This window comes from Ctenocephalides felis, unplaced genomic scaffold (genome assembly GCF_003426905.1).
Source record: "Ctenocephalides felis isolate EL2017-DRISC unplaced genomic scaffold, ASM342690v1 CF-g0.4_SCAFFOLD_01886, whole genome shotgun sequence".
NCBI classification, from domain to species: Eukaryota; Metazoa; Arthropoda; class Insecta; order Siphonaptera; family Pulicidae; genus Ctenocephalides; species Ctenocephalides felis.
In genome coordinates, this window is record NW_020538040.1 from 42,417,388 (window position 1) to 42,432,381 (window position 14,994).

The following is a 14,994-nucleotide window of genomic DNA, read 5'->3' on the forward strand; positions in this document are numbered from 1 at the left end:
ACAACGGAAGTGCGTTACGGCAGATTCGAGTGCCAATGATTTGTCATTCGCTCTCGATGACATCATTTCTATACGGGTCGATTGTGATTAGTCGTCGCGTATGTGAATAGAGAGAGATACAACGATCGTTGTATGCGTACCGATATCAACAAGGAAATCGGCATAGATAAATAAACATTTTAAAGTTATATCGTAGTACAAATCTTGATTTAATGAAAAATGCCTGAATTAGAAGAATATTTTACCCCGTTCCTTAATATTTTACCCTGTTCCTTAGAAATTGTTTTTATTTTTTAATTATTCATAGTTTCTATAAATCTTTGAAGTTATTAAAATGAAAAATATTTTTTAGGCAAGACAGATATTATAGCTGTTTAAAGAATGAGATTATATCGCCAGCAAAAAAGTAGAAAAAATACAAGCAGTTAATGAATGTATGTTAATTTTAATTACATGAAGCTTCAAACACAATTACATGATGAGTGAAGTTGCAAAAACAATATTTGTTTAGGCGTTGTTTAACATAATCCACTGTGTGAACGAATATTATAGAATTCATTAATCAGCAATTACTTCATTTCTCTAATGAAAGTTCATTTCTAAATGCTAATTACAGTGACAAACCGATCATGTCATATTTGAAATATGACTTTAATTAGATTATTGTTTTTAAATATTATACATATTTTTAATGCTATTATAAATATATAATTTATAATTTATCATTATATAAATGAGTATAATGGTTGACACTAATAAATGTGTGCATCACGAGTGTCACCATATTACTAATAAACATTATTCAAAATTGTTATATGATGTATTTATTTTTTATTTTTACTTTGTACAGTAGCAAATAAGTTTTACTTCAATCGCGTGTGATCCTTACGCGCACTCTTTCTTCAATCAAACTTTGTTCTCCGTTTTATTATTTTTGGTATGTAATTTATAATTAAATTCATCTCTATTGCTTTCGTCGTAATCTCTCGTCGCAATTTCCAATATTTAATATATACCCCTAAGTACGATCCTGTGCGTAATAAGCGGTCTTTTCATATTAAAATTTCGTCATGACTAATGATTATTATATTAATGTGTTTAAAGCAATGATGTGACCCAAGCATGATTTATGTTACCAGAATTCGTGAACCGTTTGAGTCATATCATTAATATGCTCTTCAATATGCATTTAATATACTTATAGCATATACAATTATACATAGATATGGATATATATGTATGTATATATGTATTTATGTATGGATGCAGTCGTATAAGTAGCATTGGGAAGAAGAGGTTGTTAACCCTACTACTACGCAGATAATAATTTTGTATTTGTGTTGGACGGGATTGACTCGACGACCCAGACCTCACGGGGTGCCTAGGAATACGTTTTGCCTCTAGTAGCTATTCAAAACCACAACTTTTGAATAACTATAGTCGCATTGAATACACAGCATTGCTATTCAAACTTTATCATGAAAACAAATCAAACAGTTAACAGACAACGTGTTAGTAATTGAATCTACACGGGAATTCTGATTCATACGATGAATTCTGATACATACATACTAATGTCAAAATGCCTTGTATTTTAGCATTATTGATATATAATCAAACTAGTGGGGCGCACGGCATCGTGCCTTAAGCCAAATTGCTGGAACTACCCGTACCGTAATTAAATTTTCGAGGAATAAAAATAATCAATAATTGTTTTTTTTAAATTGGGTGATAAGCATATTTTATAAACAACTTATGTGTACGTTTACAAAAGTCATTTTTTTTAAATTAAATTTTTTTGATAATTTAGAATTTTTTTTTAAATTTTAATTTTTTTCTGAAGTTTAAAATTTTTTGAAATTCAAAAAAAAAATTGAGATTTTCGAAACTTTTGAAAATATTCGATTTTTTTTAATTTTTTAAATATTGTCAAATTTTTTAAAAAACCATTTTTTTTTTAATTTTTCGAAATTTAGTTTTTTTTTGAAATTATGAAAGATTTCGAAAATTTGATTTTTTTGAAACATTGAATTCTTTTGAAAATTTTAATGTTTTTTGAATTAATCTAATCGGATAATCCGTTCTGCATAACAGTTTTCACACCTATTTGCTATCATTATTTGCTTTTAAATAATTAGATAATAATTATATCACAATGCTTTTGCCTTAAAAATGAATGATGCATTCATAAATTATTTCTTTGTAAGCAACTATTTTTTAATTAGTTGGTAAATTTTAATTATTTCTGTATAATATTGAATATATACGGATAAAGTCATAATACACTGTGACACTGACAAGATGACAAAAGCATCGCGCCTTCCCTTTCGAGAGTCAAGATTGATTGGACATATATTTTGAATATTTCACAGATACGTGAAAATGGAATACAGTACCAGATGCCGGGTAGTCTGAGAAGATGAAATCTTAATAATAATTATTATTACAAATAAATATCGCGTTCGATTTAATCTTTCAGACTAATTGGCATCTGGTACTGCATTCGATTTTCACGTATCTGCTAAATTTCTATCAACATTTACTTTGTATATATAGTGCACATTGCATTAGTCTATACTACGCAACGCGAGGCACGCAAAGTGAGCCAATCAACCCCTAACGACATCTGTGGACAAACGAGTTTAATACAAACAAATTTTCATTATAATACGCTATTATATGAATTTATTGGAGTAATTATTTATTAGAAGTTGAATCAAATTGATCTTATCAATTTTTGCAAGAAATATTGAAAACGAGATGGTTTAAAACATAACTACGTACAACTACTTATTAAATTATAACATTTTATAGTGATATATTATGCATTTTACGATTTGCCTCATGAGCTCCTATTATTTTGTTATATCGATACACAATCGAATAATATCTTTATTAAAATCAAAACTTCAATTTTATTTCTTACAATTACAATACTGTCGATTATTACTACATACAGTCAGTAAAACGTTCAAATTTAGAGAACAGTGTTTTTGTTTTTTTTAGGGAAATATTTCTCTAGAGAACAGCACACCATCTACTCAAGCAAAAAGGTTTTTGAATTAATCTAATCGGATAATCCGTTCTCTCAAAAACTGCATAACCGTTTTTACACCCTTTACGCTCCATACCTCCGAAACGGCAAAATCGCCTTTTGCAAAAACGCCTCGCGATCGAGTACGAACCGAATGATTTTTTAATCATACAAATCGGTTATTCCATATTGTCGAAAATGTCGAGGACATTTGTTAGAGCCATATAAAAAAAAACTTCAAAATTAAAATCTTTGTACGGAACCCAAAAAAAATTACACAAAATATATACCCAATATTAAAATCTCTATAAAATTTTTGATAATTTGATGTATGTATGTTCAATAATAAACATTTTTGACCGCCAAATGACATTTTTTTTAAATTACTTTTATTGAGAGTCCATAAGCGCTAGATCTGCCTTCCCAAAATTTTTTCAATACAAGTAAAATGTTTTTTGAATGATTAAATCGGACGCTCCGTTCTCTTAAAAACTGAGTTACCGTTTTTGGCACTTTTTGCCCCGTATCTTTGGAACGGCTAGATCTGCCTTTGCCAAAAACTAATCAGCACGTCCCCTTATCAATAATAATCGAATCTTTTTTTAATTGTTAAAATCAGTTGATCGGTGTTCCCGAAATTGTTGTCGAAAATTTGTATCCGCACACGCACACATACATCCATTTTTTCTGAGGTATGTCAAAAGGTTCAGAAACCTTCAAAACGTCGAGATATGCAAAACCCTTCATTTTCGATTTTCGGCCCATTACTATAATTATCCTACGGGAAGTTAAAAATATGTTTTTAGGTGAAAATAACCTTTCATGGCATAACAGGAATAAATTAATATAACCTTTTATTATAAACTACATCAAAAACATAGAGCAACTATTTTGTTCCTTAAAACGCCGATTAGTAAAAATTTAACGTTGAACGTTATCGCAGCAAATTATAGAAACTTCAGTTCTGATGGTTAGTCAAAAAAGAATCAGCAAAAGTTGACGATGTAAAAAAATATTGTGAAGGCTACTATCACCTCTAACCGATCAGTTATTGGCGACAGACATGATACTATGTATATTATATAAGTTCTAATAGAAGTCAGTCATATTACAATATATTTATTATATTGTGGAGGAGTCCACATTCGACTACTAGCCGTCTAGACTATTTTGAAATGCACGTTACAGTTTGGTCACATTAGTTCGAGATTATAATGACATGTATTTTCCTAGTCATAGTCTGTTATTACTTCGTTTTTTACAATGAAACTTTGCTGAGTAATAGATAAGTTCATAAATTATAATATACGTGTATATTTCTAAAAAATGCATATTGCAGTTCATTCGAATATTTCTCGGAAAGAATTCTTATTGAACGATGAATAATAACCGGATGGAGTTGTTATTGCCACGATGAATTTTAAATGACAAAGAACTTGACATTCTCAACTTATACATTGTGCACGGTTTTTAGTAATATGTATGACAGAGTCATCGTTCTCTGGTGTTTATCAACTAGTTCCGGGTTTGATCACAACCTAGGCCAACTCGATATCAAGCAGTATGATATCAAACATTAACTTAAGGGTAGATCTTAAATATAATCTCAAGTGAAAGTGAACATTCGTGGGCATATTACATATAGTCTACACATAAAAACTAAAAAATACTAAGTCAGGATGTACTATAGACAAAAGGCTTATTGGCTTATAGATAGAAATATAAATAAATGCCGTTTCTTTGTAAATCGCAGAAAAGTGAAAAATATTTCGTCCACGTTTTTGCCTGCAATTCTTAATCGATTTTGAAAATTCAAAAACCGTTTGAAAGATATTGGTTGGGAATCGTGCTGATTAGTTTTTGGTAAATATCGGCCGGGCCGTTTTCTTGTAATAAAGTTTAAAAAGAAAAAAATCGTCGATTTTTATTATTTTTTTGACGGTAGATACCATAGTCTTCTAGATCATACTGAAATATTACGGCCCTACGACAACTCGTTAAGCTTTAAAAATTCATCAAAGTTTGCAAAAATTAGTATCGTCTTTTTGGCATTTGTCAAAATTAGAACTTTCATCGACGTTTGCTCAAAAACGCCTGAACCGATTTCAGAAATTTAAAAGCCATTTGATGTATCTCAATGAGGGCTATCGTTTGTCAGTTATGTGAGACGATCTGCCAAACCGTTTCTTTGTAATTTGAAAAAAAGTGTTAAACTTTTCGTCCACATTTAAGCTCAAACTACCGATTCGATTTTAACAAATCAAAAACTGTTTGAAAGATATTAGTTAGGAATGATACTGATTAGTTTTAGGTGAAAATCTACCGAACCGTTTTCTTGTAATGAACTGTTGAAAAAAAAAATTTAAGCCGATTTTTATGGAACTTTTTTTGGCGATATATATCAAGGTCTTATAGAACTTACTGCAATATTACGGCCTTACGACAAGTAGTATAATTTTAAAAATTTATCAAAGTTTGAAAAAATGAGTAGCTTTTTGACATTTGTTAATATTACAATTAGAGGATTTACTTGGTATAACGATAGTAGTACTTGATCTTAATGAACATACCTACCAATAAAGTCCTGCGGAAACTGATTCAATTATATAAATTGTTGATTTTTGAAAATTTTTTTTTAGGAAATACTCCGAGTTAACGTGTTCGTTCATTTTCAATTATGTGTAATAGATCCACTCGGCATACTTTTAATCGCTCATAAATTAATTTATTTTTTATTGATTAAGTCGATTATTTACACATATCGGGAAGTTCATGTAACTTGTCTCAAGGCTAAATACCAATACCAACTAGTTTATGTATCATTTTTATATAATTATAAATATTTACTAATGTTGTAAATATGCATCATAATTTTTTTTCTAAATAAAGGCATGAAAATATTTGTTCTTTCTACATTCTCAAAATCTTATTGTTAGTATAATATGTGGTAGTTGTTCACATTTTTTCAAAAATTCCGGACTTGTTGCAAAAATAAGTTAATAAAAAAGGTATTTTATATTATTATCTACTAATACAGTTATCTCCTATCTACTATATTATCTAGTTCTACATACACAATTAAAATTAGAAAAGCTACAATATAAAGTGTTTTGCTCGGAATTTCCAAAATAAGTTCCGAATTAAATCATGTAAAACTAATTTAACCTTCCGATAGAAAAGTTTGTTTTCACCAGAAAATCCGATTTGGTAAATTTGCTTTTTCGATATTTCAGTCCATTCTGAATTTGACACCAAATTCAGATTTGTAAATGGTATGTGTCTTTGTATGTGCGCCAAAATTTAAATTTTCGGCTACGTTTTCTCAAAAATAGGTTGTAGCCATTTAAAAATTTTAAAAGCCACTAGATGAAACTGGATAAAAATTTGCGTTGATTAATTCTTCATGACGACTGGCTAAGCCATTTCTTTAAAGTTGGCAGATAAGTTCAAAATTTTTCGTCCAAAAACCCTGAACCAATTTAAGAAATTCAGGAACTGTCCAGAGTATGTTATTTAGGAATTGTACTGATTGAATTTTAGTCGTTTCTTTGTATTTAGCTGTAGATTTATTATGATATTTATGCAAATGTATATATTTTTTAGTTAATTAAATAAACAAATAATCTAAAATATTACATTTTAAATGTGTAGAAAAGGTACAAACTTAATTCTGAATTTTTGATCGATCACGTTGATGTCCCACGTTTTCTGCATACATAAAAAATTTAGTTAACCCCGATTTTTATTTTTATGAGACTTTAAATTTATCATTATTTTATACGACGATCTATATGTATCATACGTGAAAATTATCTCCACGCGCAGTACCATAAAACCTGAATGCATTGCCCATGTATTTAAATGCATTTAAATGCATAGTAAATCTAGCCTTCCAAAGCAATAAAAGCACTTGAATCGCGCGAATTTGCACACAAGGAAAACTTGTCCTAAAACATACTTTGCTAAAATATCATTTCATAGTAATATTTTCTTCTAAAGAAGATTAGCACAGTAATAGCTATATAGTAAATTATCTGAAATTTATAATACGTAAGACAAAATTTTCATAGAATTACCAAAAATAATACTTTTCAAATGTTTTGCTTGAGGCAAGTTAGATATTCAATAAAATTTGGTATGGAATACTTACATAATTCTTTTTTTTTCTCATTAATTCCATAAAATCTTAGATTCATATTTAACTAATTGATTGTCCAAAGTAAAATTTTATGTAAATTTCCTGCCCTTCTACTAATAAAATAATGTGTCCCAAGAAAGCAAAATTGGGTTACTCAAAGTTAAAATATCTCATTAGCCTAAAGTTTCAGTTATTTCTTAACAAAAAAACTAATATATCAGACCATACCCAAAACGATTTGGACATGTGGCATTCAACTGTTGTTGCAATAAATCATTTATAAATATATATCTATATTAGGATGGTCCTTAATATAAATGTTTTCGAATTTCCATGCTTCCAGGGACTCATATACTTCCAAATTTGTTAAAAAAAAATCTCTGAAAGTTTCAGTTCTTAGTATTAACTTTAAGATAGTCCGCACTCTCACCAAAGTTTCTTGGTTTTACTTCCTAAGTAAACACTTATTTTATAGCATATATCAAATTTATGTTGTATTTTTTTTTTCATTTATAATCAACATAAGCAAATTCAATATTATTCCTGAAATTTTAATTCACTTGTCGCTAAGTTATAAAATTCTAAAAATCAAATGGAATTTTATCCATGTTATTTCAAGGTACAAAATATAGATTTCAAGGTTCAAGTGATGCTAACTATCTTAGAGTTAATATTAAGAGCTAGAATTTTCAGATAATCTTTTTTTGTCAATTTGGAAGCATTTCAGCCCCTGAGAGCAAAGACTTTCAAAAATATCCATATTAAATACAACCTCATCTATATATATTAGAAATATGATATTTAAGACTATTTTGTCCATTTGTTTGTACAATAAATTCATTTTCGCATGTGCATGAAATTTATAGAAGCTTTAAACATACGACTCATCAAAATCATTTATATAAAATAACGTTATATTGAACATCGCTATAGCATAATTAATTTACCCCGAAAGAGTCATTTAGTTCAATCGACATAAATATCGTTTTGAGTAATAAGTCCTAACGAGCGAGGTCATTTTAAAGAGAATCTACTGTATTATTATCTATATAACGATTTTTAATTATGTGTTGATCATTAAGTGAATTTTCAGTTCTAACTGTATCAGTAAACAATACAATAGAGTCCTCCATAATTAGATCGCTAATAAGGTCAGAGTGTGTCATACAGTACAATTAATTATATTGTATCATGAATAATGTATGGCTGCGATGAAACTGTAATAAAGTTGCATATGCGTAACACGATATAGAGACCGGCTGCACAGAAATTGATTTATTGCTCAATACTTACTACTCTATACTTACTACCAGAATTTTTATCAACTACCAGGCTTTTTATTGAAATCTGAAAATATACAAAAATTTGTAATTTTACAAATTTTTGTTCACGTAGGGTAAGTTAGTGTCATCATCCAAAAATTGTGATTGAAAATGATTGCATATTTTCACGTTTTGAAGGTTTCTGAACATTTTGGCATACCTTAGTAAAAATAAAAGTGTGTCTGTGTGTGTGTGTGAATGTATGTATGTATGGATACAATTTTCGTACGCGTTTTCGGGCGCGAAGATCAACCGATTTGAATGGTTCAAAAAACATTCGATTCTTATTGATAGGGAGATGTGCTGATTAGTTTTTGGCAAAAGTCGGTCCACCCGTATTGGAGTTACAGAGCAAAAAGTGCAGAAAATAAAAATAGTCTTTGAGGGAATGGAGCATCGGATTTGCTGATTCAAAAAACTTTTCTGCTTGTATTGACGAAACAATTGCTTTTGGGACAAAATATGTATATAAAAAATAATTCGGATTTTAATTTTAATTCTGACTAAAACTCTAAAGCTCACTTATACTCTAAATAAATAATTTTAACTTTGCAATTCAGTTTATATCATTCTTATAATCATTAGACATTACTACAGTCTTAATAATAATCTGTTTGAAAAAATTTACTATTCCTCCAATACTTTTCTCCGATACGGGAAGTTCCAGCAACTTGCCTTAAGGCACGATGCCACACACCACATTTTTAAGTTTTACTTCAAGATCATTTTGCAATATGTTCAAAGAAAATATAAAGTGCATAAGGCATTTGAGAGTGCGTGTGTAAAACGTTGAACCCACTTATATTTTTGAGAAAACTATTTACATAATTTGTTTTTTTTTTGAAAAATATTAATTTCTTTTCATTTAAATTGCCATATCACCACCGATACTTATCACGATCAGTTTGATATCAAGCAGTATTGATATCAGGAATTCCATTAAATTTGTAGATGCCAAATATCTAGTAAGAATAGCATTTTGGAGCCTAGGAAATAGCATTATTAATGTAAGGAATCACGTCCCAGCATACACATAGTTTACAGAACATATATAGTTCTGATTCCAGTTTAAGAAATAACTAGTGTCATGAGGATAGAAAAACTTAAATTGGGATTTGATACCCAAAAATTTTTTTTATATGAACGTTAAGATATCATATAGATTTGGGTGTGGTTCTGAGCTGACAGAATTTCATATTGTATTTCTTTTTGATTTTGTTTATTACTTTGACTGAAAATATCTTTAACTAAATTTGTCAATTGTTTGTAGCAATATTAAAATATATTTTTGGTTTCAGGGTTCAACGTTATATAAGCAAGATATCAGAATGAATCGAGAACTAACAGGAACATATAGGTATGTTATTATCCTTTTACTGATTATTTAAACATTTGATATTTTATTATTAGCAATATGTAAAGGGGGTAACTAGTAACAGGCATATTTCAATAAAATCCCTTTTTTATTTTGATTGGACATGTAAACCATCCTGCATAATATTGTCATAGGTACGGTCTCGCAAACCGACGAAGTAAACAGAATTGTGCAGGTGTCTCATTTTTGATAGGTAAACTATCTACTATCTATCGTTTGAGTTATTGTTATCGAATAATTTTAAATAATTGTTTTATTTTTTTTCATGATTTCTGTTTAATTTGGGAATTTGAGTAGAAATTTGGAACACACATGTAATTCTTCCGAAATCTTTTATACAATCCATATTATTTGATGTGACTTCTGAATATGTACTAGAAAAAAATGTACTTATAACTTCCAAACTTCTTAATTCTTCTGAATTTGTCATATATCTAGAAAAAAAAATTTAATTCGGGCAATGTTTTCAAAACATTTTAATCAATTACTTACCAATTTCAACACAATTTCCCAGCAGTGCAAACCTATAAATTCTAAGGCCGCAAATCTTGAACCGAACTAAATCACCGGGTGCCGCTAACATAAATTATCGGAGTGGTTGCAACCGAACTAAAAAAAAAAACAGCTTCACTTGGGTGCTTTTTCTCGATAAATGTTAAATGAGATACAATTAATCAAAAAGCTTAATAAGACCGCCAGTTGCTTGCTATTAATCATATCATATTAATATATTAAAATCTCTTATGTGAAGCACGAAGTGCCTCTGATTTTTATCATGATAAATTGCGACCGGATCTTTAAGGCTGAAGTGTAAAAATAAAATGGTCAGATAACTCGTGAAGGATAGTTCATGATTGTATTATTAACATGAAAAAATTACCTTTATCGATTTCTTATTTTTAATATAAACCTAAATGAAGGGGCCTATATGGAACCTTTTAATACTTAAAATTATTTTTGATCATTCTGATTATTATTATCTTGAGATTTTGATCTATTTTGAGAATAATCATACTGTCATTTATTCATAATTTTTAAGTGCATACGTTGCCTTATCATTATTATTATTATTTTGAATACTTTTTTTAGTGAAGTTAAAATTTGACTATATATATTGTTTTAAAAGTCGAGCGTTACACCAAGAAAAATAGTATGAAAATTTTTAGAAATTTATTTAAAAAACGGTTCGGCTAGCATCTTAGCCTTCATTAAGAGGCAATCAATATACAATTTTGTATCTTAATATAACAATTAAAAAACATTATTGAAAACATTATTACTCTATGGTATGAGTATGTTTTTATCAGAAATTGCAAATCACACAAATAAACATCCATAAGTTTTAATAAGTTGTCGAAACTATGAAACTTTGTATTGACTATTCGGAGTCTAGGTTAGAAATATGTGTTCTACTTATTTTTCATAATAAGTTCTCTCAAATTTAGTTATTTAGATTGAAATTAAATTTTTAAACATTTTTAATTTTAATATCTCCTAGACTTGAGTTTCCTAAAATATGTTACGCTCTTTTCTTCGTATAAAATTGTACTAAAAACTGTCCAAAATGCCATGTGGTATGTTAAATTTTGTTATGGTTTAATTCGAACCTTAGAATTGATTTCATAAAGCTTTCGAATTTTGTTTCGATATTTTAGTTATTTTTTAGCTAATTATAGATACACACGTTTTATTATACCAACATATTTAGATCTCAACTTATCAGCCTGCAATTTTACATAACCACTACTATTACATGAATTATTTCACATATAATTATAAATTAATTATATAATATTAAAAATTATTAAAACCAAGAATTTTTTTATATTTTTAAATTAAACAAATTTTAATATGTAAAAATTAGTCAAAAACCGATGTATGTTTCGACAACTTCATGTATTTCACTCCTCATCCAATCTAGCTTTAACAATTTGTTTTCCGAAAATTTGTTACAATAAATAAATACTTTTTTCGATAATTGTTCAAGTATTTGAATAGTGGTTAACAATAAATAATTAAAGAAGTATAATCAGAAGCATCATTTGGATTAACAAATGTACGTATAGGTACTCAAAGTTTTCAAAATTATAATTCTTTGATGTGTTATTTTTCTTCGTTACCAATTATTGTCTGTTGATTTCATTATATTAAATAATTACATGAAAAAATAAGTGTGCATGATTGATGTGGTTCATTGATTTAATTGTCAACACAGAAATCAATGACCTTCAAATTATGCCATTCACACCATCGGAAATGACAATCAGAAAACTTTAAATGCATTTATAATTTCATATATAAACACAATATAGTGCTCAATAAAAAAAATTACAGTCACACCTACCTTAATTCTGCTTTGCCTCACACAATCAACACTTGCTAAAAGAGAAAGAAATGAGAAAAACAGTGCTTTAGATGCATTTTTGTTAAAAAAGACCAAAAAATGGAAACACAAAATAGACTGAAGGATTAAATTAGAATTTTATTAGTTTCAAAATGGGCATCACTACTGCACGACGACAAAGCGGGAGCTTGAACTCGCAATCCTGTTATGTACCCATGACAAAAAAAAAACATACATAACAGCATAAACATAAAACTGATATTTTCTCTACTATTATAAAATTTCATCAAAGTTGCACTTGCATAAAAAAGTTTAGCAACAGTTACTAACTTCTCATTATACTCACGCTTTTACGACAAAAAATACTCATAAAATATTTTAATTTGATTTACTCAACTTGAAAACTTTTTAAAGTAATTTGAATGCTTTCAGGTTTTTATGTGAAATTTTTTACACAAATCATAACGCTTCTGAACAACCACAAGTGAAATTCGTAATTACAAAGTAATTCAGTTAGGAAGTTAAAATTAAGATATATTGCTTCCGAAGAACAGTCACGGGATGAGAATTGCTTCAGATTCAAAGCAATAATAGAATAAATAGAATAAATTTGAATAACAAAATAATTTGTATATATATCTATATATATATATATATATATATATATATATATATATATATATATATATAATTATTAGGATATAGCAATTTCTAACAATCATTCGGCGATTGCGATTACTATTCACGAGCATTTATTACTTGGAAATATAGTACATTGTAAATAATTAAAAAAAAAATAAGATTTTTAAGCAAATTAAATAAGTATATTTAAAATAAATTTTTCAAATGTACTCAAATCTCCAAAAATTCCGACTTCATTATCCTTCAGACGGAAAATTTTGTTTTCTCGACGTCAAATCATTCTGAATCGTTAGACGAAATTTTAAGAAGTATGTGTGATTATGTATATGTGAGCCAATATTTAACCTTCAGTCTACGTTTTCTCAAAAACGACTAAACAGATTTCAAAAATTTAGTTAGTTGTTTGTCAGTTTAGCAACATGATCCTTCAAGCCGTTTCTTCAATCCTATCCACCCGCCAATTGCGAGATTTATATGAATTTTGTCGTCGTTGCGGCGGCATCCGAGTCGAAAGGGTTAAAATTAGCAGAAAAGTATAAAAAATGTTGACCATGTTTTAGCCAAAAATCGTGAACCGATTTTAAGAACTTAAAAACCGTGTAAAGGTGATCAGTTGGGAATTGCGTTAGTTAGTTCTTCGAAAAGATCGGCAGAGCCGTTTCTTGGTGATCAACTATTTTTGACAGATTTTTAATATATCTGTAGAATGATAGAATTCATTGTTTTAACGAACATCTTTAAATCTTAAAAGTCAACGATGTGGTTTGTTTATAAAAAATCATCCATGTATGTAATAATAGTTAAACTTGCAAAATTCTTTTGTTACAATCTCAAGTGTTGTTAAAACTAAATTCCTCTACATTAAGGGACCGATTCTGTCGCATAACAGAAAAATGTTACGGCAAGGCCATATTATGCTCCGACTTCCACACATTATACTAATGAATCATACTAAATACTGTCAAAATGTCATGTATTTACTGTTCATTCAGGCAGTTTTACACATAAACTGCAACGTCACTCGTATGTTATGGAGCTATATCAGAAACACACTGTTATCTAACATCGTTTTTTTTTTTAAATTTGTGCGGCTTTTAGGTTATGTTTTCCATAAGACAACCTGAGAAATTCGCCTGACTGCACACCAACCGCATGGCTTTTGTCAATATTAGTATGGAAAGTCCTTCATAACATGACCTTGTCATAAATTTTTCTGTTACGCGATAGAATCGGCTCCTAAGTGGATTATCATACAAACCGAATATTTTTTTAAGTTGTCTTAAGGCAAAATGCCATTGGTACCTAGTTGTCATATTTTACAACGTTAACACGTTGAGCCCAGCGCCAAAACTGCTTTCCTTTCCGTTCAGTAGGCAGTGACAAACGGTCGGTATGGTTTCCCATAAAACACATTTTTGTTTAGGATGTTTGTATAAATTTCATTACAATTGTATTTAATAGCATTTTATTAAGATCAATTTTATTTTTTTCTGTCGATCACGCAAACCATCCAAAGAAAAATTCTAGTACCTGTACTCTGGGCAGACGCCAGTTGATTGATACACAGTTAATTCGATTTAGCAAACATTCCTAAGTATGAATATAGCTAATTAAAAGCTCAATGTGTGGTAAATGATAGAAAAACAAAATATTTAGTATGAACATTTTAGTTCTGTTTTTTTTTTTTCAATGTAATCAATTATGGCCTCATAAAGTCGGTTACTCAAACGCACTTAACCTTCTTCTTAATTATTTCTATTCATGGCATAATTGTGAACATATTATATAAACAATGCTTTTCTTACAAAAGTGCTTTGAAAATATTATCATAAGCCATCAAAGGAGCACTGATTGTGAATTGTATACAGAAAATTTACGCGTTTTATTATTCATCAACAATGGCATTGAAACGATGCTGGGAAATAGCATATGCGATTATGAAACATATATAGGCATTGATGTGTTCTACTTAAAAATAAATCATAGAAGGTGCAAATAGGATTTGTCTACTGAAATTTAATTTGCCATATGACTCGTTTATAAAATAAAAATATATAGTAATATAATTTAAATACAGCAGTTTTTAATTCGACACCAAGCAAAAAAATACTATGTATGTGTATGACGTTTGAGTGTCCA

At 28.9% G+C, this 14,994-nt stretch overlaps 1 long non-coding RNA gene across 1 annotated transcript in view; it reads left to right on the plus strand.

Annotated features, from left to right (window-relative positions):
• The window catches only part of LOC113376964, a 50,244-nt gene that overhangs the window by 21,435 nt on the left and 13,815 nt on the right, over positions 1 to 14,994 (plus strand). The window contains exon 2 of the long non-coding RNA XR_003367073.1: positions 9,793 to 9,851. This is a non-coding gene — a long non-coding RNA (uncharacterized LOC113376964). The remainder of the gene's footprint in view (positions 1 to 9,792; positions 9,852 to 14,994) is intronic.